Source organism: Triticum urartu, chromosome 5A (assembly GCF_056163025.1).
Source record: "Triticum urartu cultivar PI428250 chromosome 5A, HENAU_Tu73, whole genome shotgun sequence".
Classification (NCBI taxonomy): Eukaryota; Viridiplantae; Streptophyta; class Magnoliopsida; order Poales; family Poaceae; genus Triticum; species Triticum urartu.
Genome location: NC_141877.1, coordinates 48,877,351 through 48,895,904, shown reverse-complemented (window position 1 = coordinate 48,895,904; position 18,554 = coordinate 48,877,351). Strand labels below are relative to the sequence as shown.

At 43.8% G+C, this 18,554-nt stretch overlaps 2 pseudogenes; both read left to right on the top strand.

Annotated features, from left to right (window-relative positions):
• Positions 1 to 13,154: 13,154 nt before the first annotated feature.
• On the top strand, positions 13,155 to 14,202 carry LOC125555582 (BTB/POZ and MATH domain-containing protein 2 pseudogene; annotated as a pseudogene).
• A 3,004-nt stretch (positions 14,203 to 17,206) lies between these two features.
• Positions 17,207 to 18,130, top strand: LOC125506722 (uncharacterized; annotated as a pseudogene).
• Positions 18,131 to 18,554: the final 424 nt, after the last annotated feature.

Below are 18,554 nucleotides of genomic sequence, written 5' to 3'. Positions count from 1 at the left end.
GCACTCTCCAGTAAAAATGGCAGCAATTCTCGTGAGCGCTAAAGTTTCTGTTTTTTACAGCAAGATCAAAAAGACTTTCCCCAAGTCTTCCCAACGGTTCTACTTGGCACAAACACTAATTAAACACAAAAAACACAACCAAAACATAGGCTAGATAAATTATTTATTACTAAACAGGAGCAAAAAAACAAGTAACAAAAATAAAATTGGGTTGCCTCCCAATAAGCGCTATCGTTTAACGCCCCTAGCTAGGCATAAAAGCAAGGATAGGTCTAGGTATTGTCATCTTTGGTAGGCAATTCTTCAATAAGACACCTATAACTCCTAGGAGTTTCTTTCTTTTTATTAATTATCAAACTCCTAGGCACAAAATTGAGAAAATCATTTGTAGCAAAAGGTTCCTTAAGGATAGTGAGACAGTTGGGGTGAACACTTATGGATTTGAGATCCGCATTTTCCTTACTAGAAGTTTCACCCTTATTTTTAGGAATATACATCAATTTGGCAATGTTAGCATTAGGAGGAGTGTTTTTCACGGAAGAGAAGGCAGACCCAAGGTTGGTAATAATATCCTCAATTTTATCAATTCTAGTGGAATCTCAATCTATCTTTTTATTAACCATAGGTCCCTTTCCCTTAAAAATTTTAAGAGCAACTCCGACCTTAGATTTGTATTTGGGTAATTTGGCTATGGATCTTTCTATCCAAATTTTCAATTAACTCTACGGTGGCAACTTTATTTTCAATAATCTCAAGCCGTTGCATCACATGTTCCAAATTTAAAATAGTTCCATTAACCAAAAGAGGTGGTGGGCCAAACAATCTATCATAGCATTATAAGAATCAAAAGTATGGCTACCCAAGAAATTTCCTCCGGTAATGGTATCAAGAATATATCCATTCCTGTAACATCCCAAATTTTCAATTTGGAATGTTATACATTAGGTCATCATGCATACCATATTTTATTTTGCTTTTGGTTTTGATCCTAGCAAATCCTAAGCAACTCAAGGACCCATGGAGAGAGTTGGGGATTTCGTTATTTACATATTTGAGTTTTCTCATATTATGTAAACAGGATCATCTGATTTTATTTATTTTATCATCAATTATTTCTATTACAAAAATATGAGAGAGGAAATAAAATGACTTTCCCAAAATATAGAAATATTGAGGATTTAATAAAAAAATCAAATAAGTTTTATTTCAGAGTTTTTTCGGTATTTTTATTTGAATTTAGGAAAATTGCGCGTTTTTCAAAGTTGTAGTTTGGGCCCATATAAATGTTCACTTTATTGGGCTTGATTTTAGGAACCCGGAAAAATTTATTTCGCAATTTTTGGAGTCCGTTTAGTATTTCTTTTTATTTTTCTTCCGAGCGGATTTTAAAAAAACGCGTAACCGACTCCGGGCCATATCCGGCCGGGAAACCGCCGGCCGGGCCTTTAAATAGCGACCGCCCCGGCCCGGGAGAGCAGCAGCCAGCGCCCGACCCTGCCGCCCAACCCTAACCCTAATCCGCCACCGCCGCCGCCGCCGCCGACTCGCCGGAGCGCGCCGCCCGAGGTTCGCCGCCGCCACCTCGTTTTCCGTGCAGTTTTTTTTAAAAAAAATTCTGTTCGTCGTTTTTCTTTTTCGTCGGATTTTCCGCGGTTATTTTCTGATCGCGATTTCTGATCCGATTTTTCGTTTTAGTATAACTTTTCGCTCGTTTATCGGAATCAGGCGATTCAAGCGCCTGGAGTTTCGTCTCGAAACCCTCTTTCCGAATAATCAACTTAAACAAGTTTTGCTACTGTAAAATTTGCCCTAGATCCAGATTACTAGAACGAAGTTGTTTTCTTTCGCCGTTTTATTTCTTTTGCTTCGTTCGATTTGATTCTTTTTGCCAACCGGAGTTCTTAAGTTGAACTTTCTGGTTAGATCTTCTATTTGAGTTTTACCTGTGCATTAGATGAGTACTTATTGTATGCTTATTGTTTGTCTGCGATAGAATACCCGGAGTGCGCCGCTTGTTACTTCGAATCTCTAGGTTTCGCGGATCATCAGCAAGGCAAGTAACACTTTGATCATACCTTTTTCTACAACCCAGTTTTATTGCATTAGATCAATCCTCACACATTGCATGATTAGGATCTAATTAAATTGTGGGATGGGAAGTAGATGAGGTAGTACCTATTACCCATTTATTATCAAACCTTTGGGAGTTACTTCTACGTTTGCTTATTATGCCATGCTATGCTAGTAGACGTGGATTGGATGAGTGATATCCATGACAGATGTGAGATTATTAATTAATGGTTAATTTAAGGTGGCAACCTAACACACATCTGGGTGGATTGAGGCACCTGGGGTTTCCAGGACTTGCCTGTTTTCTTGGACCGCCACCCAGGCCCAAAGGGATCATGAGATTATTCATACTAGAAACTTCCGTGTGCAGCCACAAGCCATTATGGGCTCTGGCATAGTTGACTAAGTTGTGCGAACTCTTACAGTGGTAGACTAGCAGATGTAGGGGATGTAGGTGGTACGGTCTACCTGATCGTAAGGTGCTAGTGCTTCTGAAAGACTATGTCTCGGTCATCCGTCTTCTCAAACACCATGTAGTGCGAGAAACCAAACGAAGGCGATCGAGTCTTGTGGGGAAAAGTGCGCAAACCTCTGCAGAGTGTAACAAACTAATCATGGTTAGCCGTGTCCCCGGTTATGGACATCTTGAGTATCTAGTACCTGGATTTTCATGTGAATCTCAACATGTTACCCTAAATTAATTTTGTGGGATTTTAATGATGTTACTTAATTGGGATTGAGGATGCTGTCAACCATTCTCAATGTTTCACAACCACCATGATAGTAATTAATTTTATTCCTTTGAAGTAGGGAAAAATTGGCTTTACGCAAAAACAATAACCATAGAGCTTTCCACCAGCCAAATATGCATATAGTATAGTTGTTGCATTCCATTACTCTCTATGTGTTACCTTGCCAGCATATTCCATGTGCTGACCCGTTTCGGGCTGCAACGTTAATGTTGCAGACTTTTCAGACGACGATTGAGGACTTTTAGGTCGCGGTTCTATACTCAGTGATGCCGTTGGAGTTGATGGACTCACTTATCTTCCAAGCCTTCCGCTGTTATCGTTATTTACTGTAATAAGTTCTCTTTTGAGACACTCGATGTAATAAGTGTGTGATTGCTACTCTGCTATAAATCCTCCGAGTACTGTGTGGTGTCAGCATTACTGATCCAGGGATGACACCGGAGCACAGAGATCAGACTGTTTGAGGTCTGGTCGCTACAATTCCAAGGCGTGATGCCTACATAAAAATTGCGAAGAAGAACGGGAGTAGATTGCTTCCTAGTAGATCTATTTTGCGCATTGCAAATTCTGTACCAAGCATCTTTTAGATTTTCTCCCTCCCTTTGTTCAAAATTAAGAACTTCATTCTCGGGAGATAAAGGAGTAGATAAAGGACTAGCCATAACGACGAAGCAAGCAAAAGAAAGGGCGAATGAAAAAGAGGGCGAATAAAATGGCAAGGGTGAAGTGGGGGAGAGGAAAACGAGAGGCAAATGGCAAATAATGTAATGCGAGGGATAAGAGTTCTGATGGGTACTTGGTATGTCTTGACTTGGCGTAGATCTCCCCGACAACGGCGCCAGAAATCCTTCTTGCTACCTCTTGAGCACGGCGTTGGTTTTCCCTTGAAGAGGAAAGGGTGATGCAGTAAAGCAGCGTAAGTATTTCCCTCAGTTTTTGAGAACCAAGGTATCAATCCAGTAGGAGACCACATGCGAGTCACCTCATACCTACACAAACAAATAAGAACCTCGCAACCAACACGATAAAGGGGTTGCCAATCCCTTCACGACCACTTGCAAGAGTGAGATCTGATAGACATGATAATAATAAGATATGTATTTTTGGTATTTTTATGATATAGATTGAAAGTAAAGATTGCAAAATAAACAATAATGGAAATAACGGTAGATTAATATGATGGAAGATAGACCCGGGGCCATAGGTTTCACTAGTGGCTTCTCTCAAGATAACATAAGTATTACGATGGGTGAACAAATTACTTCGAGCAATTGATAGAAAAGCGAATAATTATGAGAATATCTAGGCATGATCATGTATATAGGCATCACGTCCGAGACAAGTAGACCGACACGATTCTGCATCTACTACTATTACTCCACACATCGACCGCTATACAACATGCATCTAGAGTATTAAGTTCATAAGAACAGAGTAACGCCTTAAGCAAGATGACATGATGTAGAGGGATAAACTCATGCAATATGATATAAACCCCATCTTGTTATCCTCAATGGCAACAATACAATACGTGTCGTTTCCCTTTCTATCACTGGGATCGAGCACCGCAAGATTGAACCCAAAGCTAATCACTTCTCTCATTGCAAGAAAGATCAATCTAGTAGGCCAAACCAAACTGATAATTGGAAGAGACTTGCAAAGATAAACCAATCATACATAAAAGAATTCAGAAAAGATTCAAATATTGTTCATAGATAAACTTGATCATAAACCCACAATTCATCGGATCTCGACAAACACACCGCAAAAGAAGAGTTACATCGAATAGATCTCCAAGAGAATCGAGGAGAACTTTGTATTGAGATCCAAAGAGAGAGAAGAAGCCATATAGCTACTAGCTATGGACCCGAAGGTCTGAAGTAAACTACTCACACATCATGGGAGGGGCCATGGAGTTGATGTAGAGGCCCTCCGTGATCAATGCCCCCTCCGGCGGAGCTCTGGAAAAGGCCCCAAGATGGGATCTCTTGGGTACAGAAGGTTGCGGCGGTGGAAATAGGGTTTCGTGGTGCTCCTGGATGTTTGCAGGGTATATGGATATATATAGGAGGAAGAAGTAGGTCGGTGGAGCAACGAGGGGCCCATGAGGGGGGAGGGCGCACCCCCTGCCTCGTGGCCGCCTCGTTGATTGCTTGACGTCCAGTCCAAGTCCCCTGGATCACGTTTGTTCCAGAAATCACGTTCCCAAAGGTTTCATTCCGTTTGGACTCCGTTTGATATTCCTTTTCTACAGAACACTGAAATAGGCAAAAAAACAACAATTTGGGCTGGGCCTCCGGTTAATAGGTTAGTCCCAAAAATAATATAAAAGTGTAAAATAAAGCCCATTAACATCCAAAACAGATAATATAATAGCATGGAACAATCAAAAATTATAGATACGTTGGAGACGTATCACGGACCTAACATGGCACTTGTGTCGTCCGGGCTGGCAAGCGGCAAAGAGCGATTCATCTTTGCCGTGCACCACTGGACAGCAAAGATCCCTTCGCCGTAGCCTATTCAGCCGGACCTGTTGCCGTCTGCTGGCTGACGGCAAAGGCCTTTGTCGTCAGCCATGGCAGATGGCAAAGTATCTGATTCCTATAGTGCATGCACAAAAGTCAATAATCATGCAATGAAAATTATATCCTACTTGTGGTGCATTACTCGGTGTTAATTATGCTTAATGCTTGCTTATGAGATTATTCATTTCTTGGTTGGTCGCTTCCCAATCTTTTGCTAGCCTTCATTTTGCACCAAGTATGATCTCTACTTGTGCATCCAAAACCCTTTAAACCACTTTTGCCACATGAGTCCACTATATCTACCGATATGCAGTATTCTTTTTCCGTTCTAAGTAAATTTGCTTGTGCCATCTCTAATTTTCAAAATAAACTTCTCTTTTGTGTGTTTGTTTCGCTCGCGGAGCGGTGAGGGGTGGCTAATATTTTTCATGTTGGATGTGTTATTCTCAAGATGAGTGTTTATTCACTTGTCATTGCACGAGAGTAAGGCAAAGGTCTTAGGGAGGCCCAGTCCCGAAATGCAAAAACAAATGAATTTACTTTATGTTGTCAAATAATAAATTCCTTGGAAAGTGTTGGTATGAAGGGCACCCGTGGATACGGTTAGCCATGGAAAGTGAAAGTATGATGGAAAAAGGAATAAACTTTATTTTCCGTTTGGGAACCTCCTATGGCATATCTAGCATGGAAAGTGTTGGGAACTATAAGTCGTTTTCGTTGGTGGGATGGATACACCTCCCAAAATGTTTTTATCTCTAATTTTTCGTTTTAGCTCTGGCACCTCTACAAATCCCTACTTCCCTCTGCAAAGGGACTTTCTTTACTTTATGCAATTTTTATTTTGAATTTTGAGTCTCCATCTTCTCTCATAAAAGCACCAACTAGGAGGCAATATGATCGTACTTAAGTATTGGGTATAGTTAATATTCGAGTGTGTTTCATGAATGGATCAATGTTTGAGCATGATGGTCTAGAGATAACTTATTTTAGCGTCGACATTTTGAAAGACTTGGTTGCTTGTTAATATGCTTGAGTATTTAAATTATTATGTCAAAACTAGACTATTGCTTTGCATTACATAAAAGTCCAAATGTCCATGCTATAAAAAAAAGAATATGATATGACATGATAAACAACACTCCACATCAAAAATTCTGTTTTTATCACTTACCTACTCGAGGACGAGTAGGACTTAATCTTGGGGATGCTGATACGTCTCCAACGTCTCTATAATTTTTGATTGTTCCATGTTGTTATATTATCAATCTTGGATGTTTTATAATCATTTTATATCATTTTTTGGTACTAACCTATTGACATAGTGCCAAGTGTCAGTTGCTATTTTTTCCATGTTTTTTACATCGCAGAAATCCAATATCAAACGGAGTCCAAATGCCACGAAACTTTACGAAGATTTTTTTATTGGCCAAAAGGAACACAACGGGCCCTGGCTGCGCCTGGGGGGTTGTGCCCACCTCGGGTGCCCCCCGGACCGCCTCTTTGCTCTATAAATACCCCAAAAATATCAGAATCCTAGGGGAGTTGACGAAATATTCATCCAGCCGCCGCAGAGTCCAGAACCACCAGATCCAATCTAGACACCTTCTCGGATGGGGTTCATCACCTCCATTGGTGCCTCTCCGATGATGTGTGAGTAGTTCTTTGTAGACCTTCGAGTCTGATGTTTTACCTGTATGAAAAAGTTATATTTGAATGCTAATTGCTAGTATATTTTAATTGGAGACTACACATGACTTCTTGACATGGTTGGCTGGCCCAACAATGATGGAACTAACAATCAGATTTATGTTCCGCTTTGAAAGGCATTGTACATAAAATCTGTATAGGTAAATCTTATATGCAACTGGTTCCTGTTCATGAATTTAGATCATAGAGGGTGTTATGGGAAGATAATTACTGAGTGAATTGAAATAGTAACTTGCATTTCCCATGAAACAGGCAGTAAAAAGTGCTAATGTCAGTGATGCAGCCTTCTGAGGCAAATCATGGTTGCATGTATGATTTGTTTATCTCAGATAGAATGTTGGCCGCATTATTTTTTGGTAATTTGATGCAAATGGCAAGTAAAAAATGATGCAAATAGGGAAAGTTTCTCAGCACGCGCAAAATTAGTGAGATTAGCTTAATTTAAATTGGATGATTTTGTTAGCTTAACTTTTCTTTCTCTGTTTCCTCTTCTTTCGCTTTTCAGTTTTGTTCTATTTTGTTTTCGCGAATACGCTAGATGCGTAGAATTGCATTGATAGGGAAAAGAAACAATAGTTGGGCAATCCACAAACACCGAACACAAGCAGGCGATGATGTGGGAGCCGATGAGCAGATACAGGGGGATGCTCGGTCCCAAGTACAGAAATTTATGTTACAGGTAAAATGATGTCTAAGCCTTTGGCGTGAGCCTCGGCCCAGTACTCTGCCTCCTCCTTGACAGACTGGAAGATCTTGTGGGTGGAGGGTCTCGATGTAAAAGATGCACGCGTTCCCGTGCTTCCAGATTAACTAGGCAGTAGCCCCACCATTTCCACTGACTAGCTGGTGGAGCTAGCGATGAAAGACCCACCAAGCGAAGAAGCTCGACGAGCCTTTAGGCGGTTGCAGAGGGAGGTAGGCCCAAGATAGAATTTCATGCCATGTAATGCGCAATACCACGCAGCCAGGAAGGAGGTGTTGCTGTGTTTTGGGTTCCTGAGAGCAGAGGATGTAGAGTGGTTTGTAGTGAAGGACATGGCTGGCTAGACGATCAGCCGTCCAACACCGGTTTTGGGAGGCGAGCCAAAGGAAGAATTTGACGTTCATAGTAGCCCAATGTTTCTACATGAGGCACCATAAGGCGGCTCCCATGGACCCGTGGAACATGGCAAGGTATGCAGATATGGCGGTGTGTGTCCTAGAGTTTGTCCAATGCTTCCTCTTGAGCTTGCGTTGGATTTTCCCGAAGAGGAAAGGATGATGCAGCAAAGTAGCGTAAGTATTTCCCTCAGTTTTTGAGAACCAAGGTATCAATCTAGTAGGAGGCCACGCTCAAGTCCCTCGTACCTGCACAAAACGATAGCTACTCGCAACCAACGCGATTAGGGGTTGTCAATCCCTTCAGTCACTTATGAGAGTGAGATCCAATAGATATAATATTTTTGGTATTTTTGGTATAGAGATGCAAAGTGAAAAGTAAAAGGCAAAGTAAAAAAGCAAAGCAAGATTAAAGTGATGGAGATTGTTATGATGAGAATAGACCCGGGGGCCATAGGTTTCACTAGTGGCTTCTCTCAAGAGCATAAGTATTCTACGGTGGGTGAACAAATTACTGTTGAGCAATTGACAGAATTGAGCATAGTTATGAGAATATCTAGGCATGATCATGTATATAAGCATCACGTCCGTGACAAGCAGACCGAAACGATTCTGCAGCTACTACTATTACTCCACTCATCGACCGCTATCCAGCATGCATCTAGAGTATTAAGTTAAAAACAGAGTAACGCTTTAAGCAAGATGACATGATGTAGAGAGATAAATTCATGCAACATGAAATAAACCCCATCTTGTTATCCTCGATGGCAACGATGCAATACATGCCTTGCTGCCCCTTCTGTCACTGGGAAAGGACACCGCAAGATCGAACCCAAAGCTAAGCACTTCTCCCATGGTAAGAAAAACCAATCTAGTAGGCCAAACCAAACTGATAATTCGAAGAGACTTGCAAAGATAACTAATCATACATAAAACAATTCAAAGAAGATTCAAATATTATTCATAAATAAACTTGATCATAAACCCACAATTCATCGGTCTCAACAAACACACCGCAAAAAGAAGAAGATTACATCGAATAGATCTCCACAAGAGAGGGGGAGAACTTTGTATTGAGATCCAAAAAAAGAGAAGAAGCCATCTAGCTACTAACTATGGACCCGAAGGTCTGAGGTAAACTACTCACACTTCATCGGAGGGGCTATGATGATGTAGAAGCCCTCCGTGATGACGGCCCTCTCGGCGAAGCTCTGGAACAGGCCTCAAGATGGGATCTCGTGGATACAGAAAGTTGCAGCGGTGGAATTAGGTTTTTGGCTCCCGTTCTGATCGTTTGGGGGTACGTAGGTATATATAGGAGGAAGGAGTATGTCGGTGGAGCACCGAGGGGCCCACGAGGCAGGGGGCGCGCCCTAGGGGGGTGGGCGTGCCCCCCACCCTCGTGACCGCCTCTTTGACTCCTTGGAGTAGGGTCCAAGTCTCCTGGATCACGTTCCCGAATGTTTTATTCCGTTTGGACTCCGTTTGATATTCTGTTTCACCGAAACACTGAAATAGGCAAAAAACAGCAATTCGGGGCTGGGCCTCCGGTTAATAGGTTAGTCCCAAAAATAATATAAAAGTGAAAAATAAAGCCCAGTATGGTCCAAAACAGTAGATAATATAGTATGGAGCAATCAAAAATTATAGATACGTTGGAGACGTATCATCCAACACCACATGATCTTGTCAGGCCGGTCAGCAAGACTGATCCGTTGAATTCGGCACCAGAGGTCGACATATTCTATCGTGGCTAGAGCCCCCAAGGCCCCACGAATGTCGGCAATCCAAGCGTAGTGATGCATGCCCTCGCATACTAAGTCGCTTGTGTCGATATCTGCGTGGGACAAGAGCAGCCAACGTTGGCGCAAACTTGGCGATGAACTGGTAGTCGAGCCAAAGGTCCTCCCAGAATAGACAGGTCCCAACGTCGCCAAGAATCCAGGTGGTGGTGGCTTGGAAGAAGCTAATCTCCGCCTGGCAGGGGAGGTGAAGATGGCGCCATGGACGTGTCGGATAGGTGGCCTTAAGTCAAAGCCAACGGGTCCGCAACGCAATGCCAGAGCATTGTAGATTGCTCATGCTGAGTCCCCCAAGCTCGGTGGGGCGGCACACCTTGGGCCAAGACACAAGGCAGTAACCCGCCTTGGCGTCGCGACGGCCATGCCAGAGGAAATCGCGAATGATTCTGGTGGCTTGCTTGAGAATTGTGGGGATATGGCCATCGCTAGAAGGATATTCACAGGCCTGCTTGAGTTTTGTTCTATTATCATCGTTGTTATCCCGTGTGCCATCGCCTTTTTGTTGCTCTTTCTGGTGAATGCAAATATATAGAAGCATACTCCCTCCGTCCGAAAAACTCGTGCGCACCTCTCAATTGTTGCTAACATGTTTGTATCAAAAAAATTGTGAGATTTAGGGACTCTCGTTCGTTCAAAGGATATTTTTAGCAATTTTGGGAGGTTGTTTAGTTCGTACGACTGGAAACTATATGAATTTTTCCCCTATGATCGACTTTGCATGCAATTCTCGAGGAATATTTTCAAACCTTTGTTTTATGTGACAACTAGCAAGATGCACGTGCATTGCATGGAACATCAAGATGCATTTATTTTACAAAAATCTATTGTGATTGATGCATGCGGGAGTAATCTCATGTGAAAAAACTAACGACATCTGCAGGTTCACATAACTCAGCGTGTATACCGCTGATGCAGATCCTCTCCAACACTGACCTCCGCAAGCATGTCGACGGCGTCGTCCGTGTCCCAACAGCTCAGACTTAGCCGAGTGGGGGAGACGAGAAAGAGAATAGATAAGGTGAGGAGGACTGGGGCGTGGTGGTGGTAGGTGGTCGGACTGACTGGAGGCATGACGCCGGCAACGACCATCATGCCAGATTGTTTCAAAGACTTTCTTTTTTAATTTGCTTAACAATGAGGTTGTGGGAGATAAGGATGAATGATGGAAGACCTTATATGCAAATATGGAGAGAGGTGCGGGTATCTTTTTGTAAAATTATCATTGTTTACTTTCTATCCGTTAGATATAGATCGGATGCTCTATATTACAGGATGACAGGCACACCATCATCACCAACTCAATTTTTTTATAAGAGTGGAGATCATGACATGCACCAAATTCTTAAGGAAAAATCTTGTGTTTTTGACCCCCCCGCCGACCGACCGGGGGCAACCCTAGCGCGCCGCCTCCTGCCCGTCCTCCCCCGCAGCCACAGCGTAGCACCGTGGGGCAAAGCCTGGCTGACGTAGGTCACGGTGGGGCCTCGATCCCTCTCACTTGGCCTCTGGGCCAGCGCGGGAATGCTCCTTGGGTAGGAGCGCTGGGTCGCTGTGTGGCCCAATGGCGCGACGACGGGTGTTTAGGCAGCAAATTGTCTCTGTGCGGCAACGCAACGACATGCTGATGCCTAGGTGGGCTGCGGTTGCTGCAAGCTCGCAAGGTCCATGTCCTCTGGTCGTCGGATTTGGGATCTGTGTCGGGGGACCGACGAGCATCAGGACAACATGATTGTTCCTGCACCGACCCGTAGGTACAGCTCCGGCGAGCCATGACAAAAGCAGGGACGGCTAGTCGCCAACATCAGCAAGGGCAACTTGTGCGTGGCCGGCTACGTACGCGCTCCACCTCACCACCCCGACATGTCGTAGAGCATGGGTCGCCGCCGGGGTCGCCCGCCACGGGGGCAAGGACAACTGTGGCAAGAATGCGCGCCAGATCACCTGGGTGTTGGTCCTCAAAGCGTACCACGCTCCACGCGGCCAGGAAGCTCACGGGGGCCGCCACCGTCGCGCTCTCCATGGCGGCGGCCGCATGGAGGCGGGTGGCGGCGGACCGGACTGACTCCAACGTTGAGGCCGACACGACGCAGGGGAGAGCCCAGCGTTGCGGACCAGCTTCTACGGCTTCCTCCGCGTCTTCCTCCTCCTCTCCGTGCTCCTCATCGTCGCCGACATCGCTGCGCACACCCAGGGCTGGCACCTCGCTGCGATCCTCGACTTGGAGGCCGTCAAGGGCCTCTTCGCTGCCGCCTACTCATCCTGGATGCGTGCACGCGCCGCCTACCTAGGCCCGGCCCTGCAGTTCCTCACCAACGCATGTGTCGTCCTCTTCATGATCCAGAGCGCCGACCGCCTCATCCTCTGCCTCAGCTACGTCTGGATCAAGCTCAGGGGAAGCATCGAGGTGACAGGGCGGCCGCCGCACCGAGAGAAGAAAAGCGGCAGGGAGGAGAACAACTCGGAAACGGTCGTCGACCAAGAATGAATCGGCATGCAAAAACACTAGGTTCACAGCAAAGACATTAAGGAAATCCGAAGTTAAACGCTAGGTCCACACGCGACCGTACCCCACCAGCTCCCAAATTATTACGCGTGTCAAGCCCAAATTGGTCCTTTACATAAAAAATGTTGGGAAACCTAGTTAGGAAAACTTGATTAGAAATAGTGGCTTGGTTACAACACTGCACATTACTATTCTCTCCGTTTCTAAATATTTGTCTTTCTAGAGATTTCAACAAATGACTACATAGTACAAAGCAAAATGAGTGAATCTACACTCTAAAATATGTTTATATATATATATATATATATATATATATATCCATATGTGATAGTCCATTTGAAATCTTTAAAAAGACAAATATTTAGAAACGGAAGGAGTAGTAGTTTCCTTTACATAAACTTGAAAAGAAAAAACAGTTCAAAAAAACTTGAAAAAAAAAACGACCGAGTTTTTTCTGTTGAGAAAAAAAAAAACACCAAACCCTCGTCCTGAAACCTTGTCCCTCCTCATCCAAACCCTCGTCCTGAACCTTGTCCCCCGATCTGGCCGCCGCCGCCGCGCCTATCGGCCCGTGTTCCGTCGCGCCGCTGCTCCCCAGCTCACCCTCGGAGGCAAAACCACCTCTCCCATCGCCGCCGGCCTTAATCGAGATCTCCAACCCGCGCCGACCCCCGTCCTCTTCCTAACTCCCACAATGGCAGTATCGCAGACTTCAATAGCGATGGTGCCATCGAGGTGCACATCAGAGACGCACACGGCGCGGGCGACGGTCGCGGTCGAGATCTCTGGCTACAGCCGTGTCAAGGGCCTCGGTAGAGGCGAATGTCTCCATTCTCCGGTATTCTCCATCGGCAGCTACGAAGGGTGCATCGGCTACTACCCTGACGGCTACGACGAGGCGAATGAAGGTTACGTATCCGTCTTCCTCGAGCTCTTGACCAAGAACGCCGAGGCGAGGGTGCTCCACAAGTGGATGCTTGTGAATCGGTTTAGTGGGCGGTCGATTGTGGTGCACTCCAGCAAAGCGCCACGAGCGTTCGACCATGAGTTTCCAGCTTGGGGCGTAGGAAAGTTCATGAAGACGACCGCTGAAGTAGAGTCAGTGTACGTGCGGAGTGATTGAGTGCGAACTTAGTGTTATCAAGGAAACACTCGATATCCATGTGCCACCCTTTGACCTTTTGGATAATCTTGCAACCTTGCTAGAGGGGAAGATAGGAGCAGACGTGACTTTCAAGGTTCAAGGGGAGGTCTTTTCCGCTCATAAGATTTTGCTTGCGATGCGATCGGCGGTCTTCAATGCGGAGTTCTATGGTCCGATGGGGGACAAAGGTGTACAGGACATAATTATTGACGACATGCAGCCTGCTGTTTTCAAGGCATTTCTTCACTTCATCTACACTGATTCAATGCCTTTCGTGGACGATCTTGATGATGATGACAAAAGAGAAATGGTCGAGCACTTACTCGTGGCTGCAGATAAGTATGCAATGGAAAGGATGAAGAGGATATGTGAAGGGATGCTATGTAAGAGTCTTGATGTTGAGACTGTGGCAACCATATTAGCTCTAGCTGACCAGCACCATTGCAACAACCTCAAAGATGCTTGCATTGAATTTATGCTCTCTTCGAATAAAATGGATGATGTGATCGCAAGCCAAGGGTATGCACACCTCAAAAGATCTTGTCCTGATCTCATTGTAGATGTGTTTGAAAGAACAGTGAAGTCCCGCAAAATTTAGTACGCCAATGTAGTATGAGCTACTGCTTACCATTCAGTTCTGAAAGATCTTTGTTGGCGAATGCCTTATGCTGGGTCGGAGAAGGCAATCCAGTCTTGCTAAATTTAGCATGCCCTGTCTGTGTTAGCTTATATCTAGTGACTTTGATACATAGTGACCTGAGCTGAGGTTGCTATGTCTTTCAGTTTTCAGAGATCGTTTGGAGGAAGCAGTTAGTTCTATAAAATATATGTCTACAATGTATTGGTTTTCCCATCTGATACTACTACTATATACTCCCTCCATCCTAAAATTAGTGTCGCTTACTAAATCAGCGACACTTATTTTGGGATGGAGGGAGTATGAATGTATGGTAACTCACTAGTTACCTTTTTATGTTCTTACTTTAATCGCTGGCTTATGTGAAGAATGGTAAAACTTTTAAGTTCTTGGCTACCACTTGGAAATAATTAGCTAATGTGAAGAATGATAAAATTTTGAGTTCTTGGCTATCACTTTTGTTATAATCTGGCTTATGTGAACACTACTAGGAAAAGGGCTATAGATGGAAATGACACTAATGGCGCATCAGACATGTGGTGCGCCATTAGTATATACTAATGGCGCACCATGTGTTGGTGCGCCATTAGTGTCCAAATACTAATGGCGCACCATATCCACGGTGCGTCATTAGTAACAATTTTTTTAAATTTTTTCAAAACTACTAATGGCGCACCGTAGGAGTGGTGTGCCATTACTAGTTGAACTAGTAATGGCGCACCGCTCGCACGGTGCGCCATTAGTAAAAAAATTAAATTTTTTTTCAAAACTATGGCGCACCGTGGGAGCGGTGCGTCATTACTAGTTGAACTACTAATGGCGCACCGTGGGAGCGGTGCGCCATTACTAGTTGAACTAGTAATGGCGCACCACTCCCACGGTGCGCCATTAGTAAAAATTTAATGGCGCACCGTGGGAGTGGTGCGCCATTACTAGTTCAACTAGTAATGGCGCACAATGCACCCCCCCGGTGGACCGCCTTTTCAGTTTCAAAAAAAATAAAAGAAAATGATAGAAATATCAAAAATATAAAAGAAAATAAGATTCCCATGTGATATGTGGTCTAGTTGTTAGCAAAATTTACAAACATGAATTTTCGAATTTTTTGCAAAATCTCTCGAGAATTTGTAAAAATGGGCATAACTTTTGCGTACGAACTCGGATGAAAAAGTTTTTTATATGAAAAATTATCTACTCGAAAAGTTACATCCGAATTTTCAAAATCCCCAAAAACCTAACAGAAAAAAGTTACAGGGCTTCTAAGATCCGGAGGCAAAAAAATTGAAAAAAATTCAAACTTACTAGTGGCGCACCGCATGCTAGGTGCGCCACTAGTAACAGAAAAAAATTGGTTTTGAAAAAAAAATGAATTATTTTTCAAAATATGATACGTAATATGATCGGAAAGTTTGAAATATTTTTTCAAAATTTCATCACACTCATGAACATGAACAAAGTCCTAGACATTAGCAAGGTTTAATAGGATTGATATGATAGATATATCAACAAGTGTCTGTGAAGTGAGGTGGTGCTGGTGTTGGATAGAACTATGAAGTTAAGCGTGCTTGGGCTGGAGTAGTGTGAGGATGTGTGACCTTTTGGGAAGTTTGACCACAGAGTGCGAATTGACCTGAGATTAAGCATATTGACTCGAGATTAAGCCATAGTGACCCGGGATTAAGAAAAATAAATAAATTTGATTTTTTTTAAAAAATGAAAAAAAATTGAATTTAAAAAAAATGAAAAAATTTTATTACTAATGACGCACTTCTATGTGGTGCGCCATTACTAAGTCAGATAGTAATGGCGTACCTCTAGGCATACTAATGGCGCACTACTGGTGCGCCATTAGTATGTCGTATACTAATGGCGCACCAGTGGTGCGCCATTAGTAAAAAATACTAGTGGCGTGCTACTAATGGCGCATCAGTAATGCGCCATTAGTAGGCAAAACTGATGCGCCATTAGTAGCCCTTTTCCTAGTAGTGGAAGAACAATAAAACTTTTCTTGGCTATCACTTCTGTTATAATCTGGCTTATGTGAAGAACAATAATTTTTTTTCTTGGCTATCACTTTTGAGATAATCTGTTTTACCTGTATGAAATACTTATATGTGAATGCTAGCTGCTATATTTTAATTAGAGACAATTACAAATGGTTTCTTGACATGGTTGGCTGACCCAACAAAGATGGAATTTACATCAAATTATCGTTCCACTCTGAATGCATGGAATTGTATGTGAAATCTACGCACATAGGTAAATTATTATATGCAATTGCTTCCTGTTCAAAAATTTGATTGTAGAGGGTATTCTGCGAACATAAATGTTGAGTGAATCTTTTTGTGAATTTAATATATTGAGTGAATCTTTTCCTGAATTGAATATAAAGAGTGAATCAGATTGAAACAGAACTTGCATTCCCTTGAAACTGGCAGTGCTAACGTCAGTGGTGTAACCTTCTGGGGCATATCACGTTGTCTTGGTTGTTTTTTCTGAGGTAGGATGTTGGCCTAAAAGTATACTATTCTAAGGTAACCATGGTAACCATGTGTGCCATTACATTTCGGTGATTTGATGCAAATTGGGTAAGTTTTGCTGTTGGTATAGTTTCTCCACATGCGCTAAAATTATTCAGAGAACTTTTGGAGGAAACTAGTTGGTTCTATAAAATGTGTACCTCCATTGTATTGTTGGCTTGTCCAATGTATATATATATATATATATATATATATATATATATATATATATATATATATATACATATATACATACATATATATATATACATCTGGGCTATTTTGTTTCGCGTAACAGAATATTTGAACTGATGCATTCAAGGGGTTGTACTGATTCTGTCATTTTCGTTGAACTGATCGTCTTTTATTAAAAATGCAAATAAGAGCCCCTCCCGCTCCCCCCCCCCCCCCGTCCGTTCACCCGGCCACTCCAGCCGTCGACCAAGATGCTTGTGGCCGATCCCTCGCGGCAACCCAGGCCCTACCTCCAGCGACCGCGACTTTCTCGGCTACATCTTCCTCAATGGCTCCGCCTCCTGGCGCAACAGCCGTGGAGAGCTCACCCTCCCATGGCTCCCCAACCTGCGGGCGCCCTACTAGTTCCGCCTCTTTCACTGTACTGCCAAAGAGTACTCCTACCACCACGTCGACCACGACGGTAACCCGCTCCTCCATGGCCGCCACCGCGTCCTCCACTCTGGCGAGGTCTCTTTCGCGGGCTCGGCCACGCGGCCCGAGTAGGTGCACCTCACGTTCGCCGATAGGGCCGACAAGATGCGGGTGATGTTCATGTGCGCGTACGCCGGAAAGAGGGCCGTGAGGTATGGGCTTGAGAAGGAGGAGGAGAAGGGCTGGACGGAGGTGGGCATGGAGGTGAGGACGTACGAGCAGAAGCACATGTGCGCGCGCCGGCGAACGACAGCGTAGGGTGGAGGGATCCGGACTTCGTCTTTGATGGCCTCATGAATGGGTTGGAGCCCGGAAGGAGGTACTTTTACAAGGTAAACCAAAGATTGGATTCCCCACAAGAAAATAATCAGAGATTGAACCTGCAAAAAAACACCTTAATTTATCAATCTTGACAGCAATTTAGTGTTCCAGCGGCAGCAGATTGTTCTTCCAGTACCTTGCCCAGCAGAGGAGTCGGCCTTTATCCGAGCGGCGCTCTGTTCTCCATGTTGTCAGGTGACTTGCTGGAGCTCGACGACGAGCAGTGGTTTGGCGGCATGGTTGCCGGGTCGTACTATGAGAGCTTGGCACGGGGGATGCTCATCGAGCCGCCGGACGCTGGAGCGTGGCAAGAGGATAGGGAGCACAGCGGCATGGCGGAGACGCAGACGCTGTGTGGAGTTAATCGTTTAGCTAAGTAGAGAACAGTTATACTATACATAGTACTAGTTGTATTGGGTTCTTCCCAATTTGGGAAGAAACAAAGGAGGCAGTTTGTTCCTTAATTGTGTATATAGCAAGTTTCCGATTTCTATTTTTTGAGAGAAAGGGCTAGATTGCTTATTTGCATCCATCAATTATTGTTGTCCACGAATCCAAACCCATTTACTGTTTGAAAGGGACAGAGTGCTTATTTGCTTATCCACGAAATTTCACAAAGAATTGTCAAATGCGAAACTTTCAAAGAGGCCAAAGATTTCAGTTCAACGTCTACGCAAAGCTATTGAAAATGTGAAACTTAGTCATGTTGAACGTTTTCTCAAATTCGCAACTAGTGAAGAATAATTTGAAATACGGTGAGACCCTTCGTATTGTTTTCATGTCAGAAAAAACAGAGTACTCGTA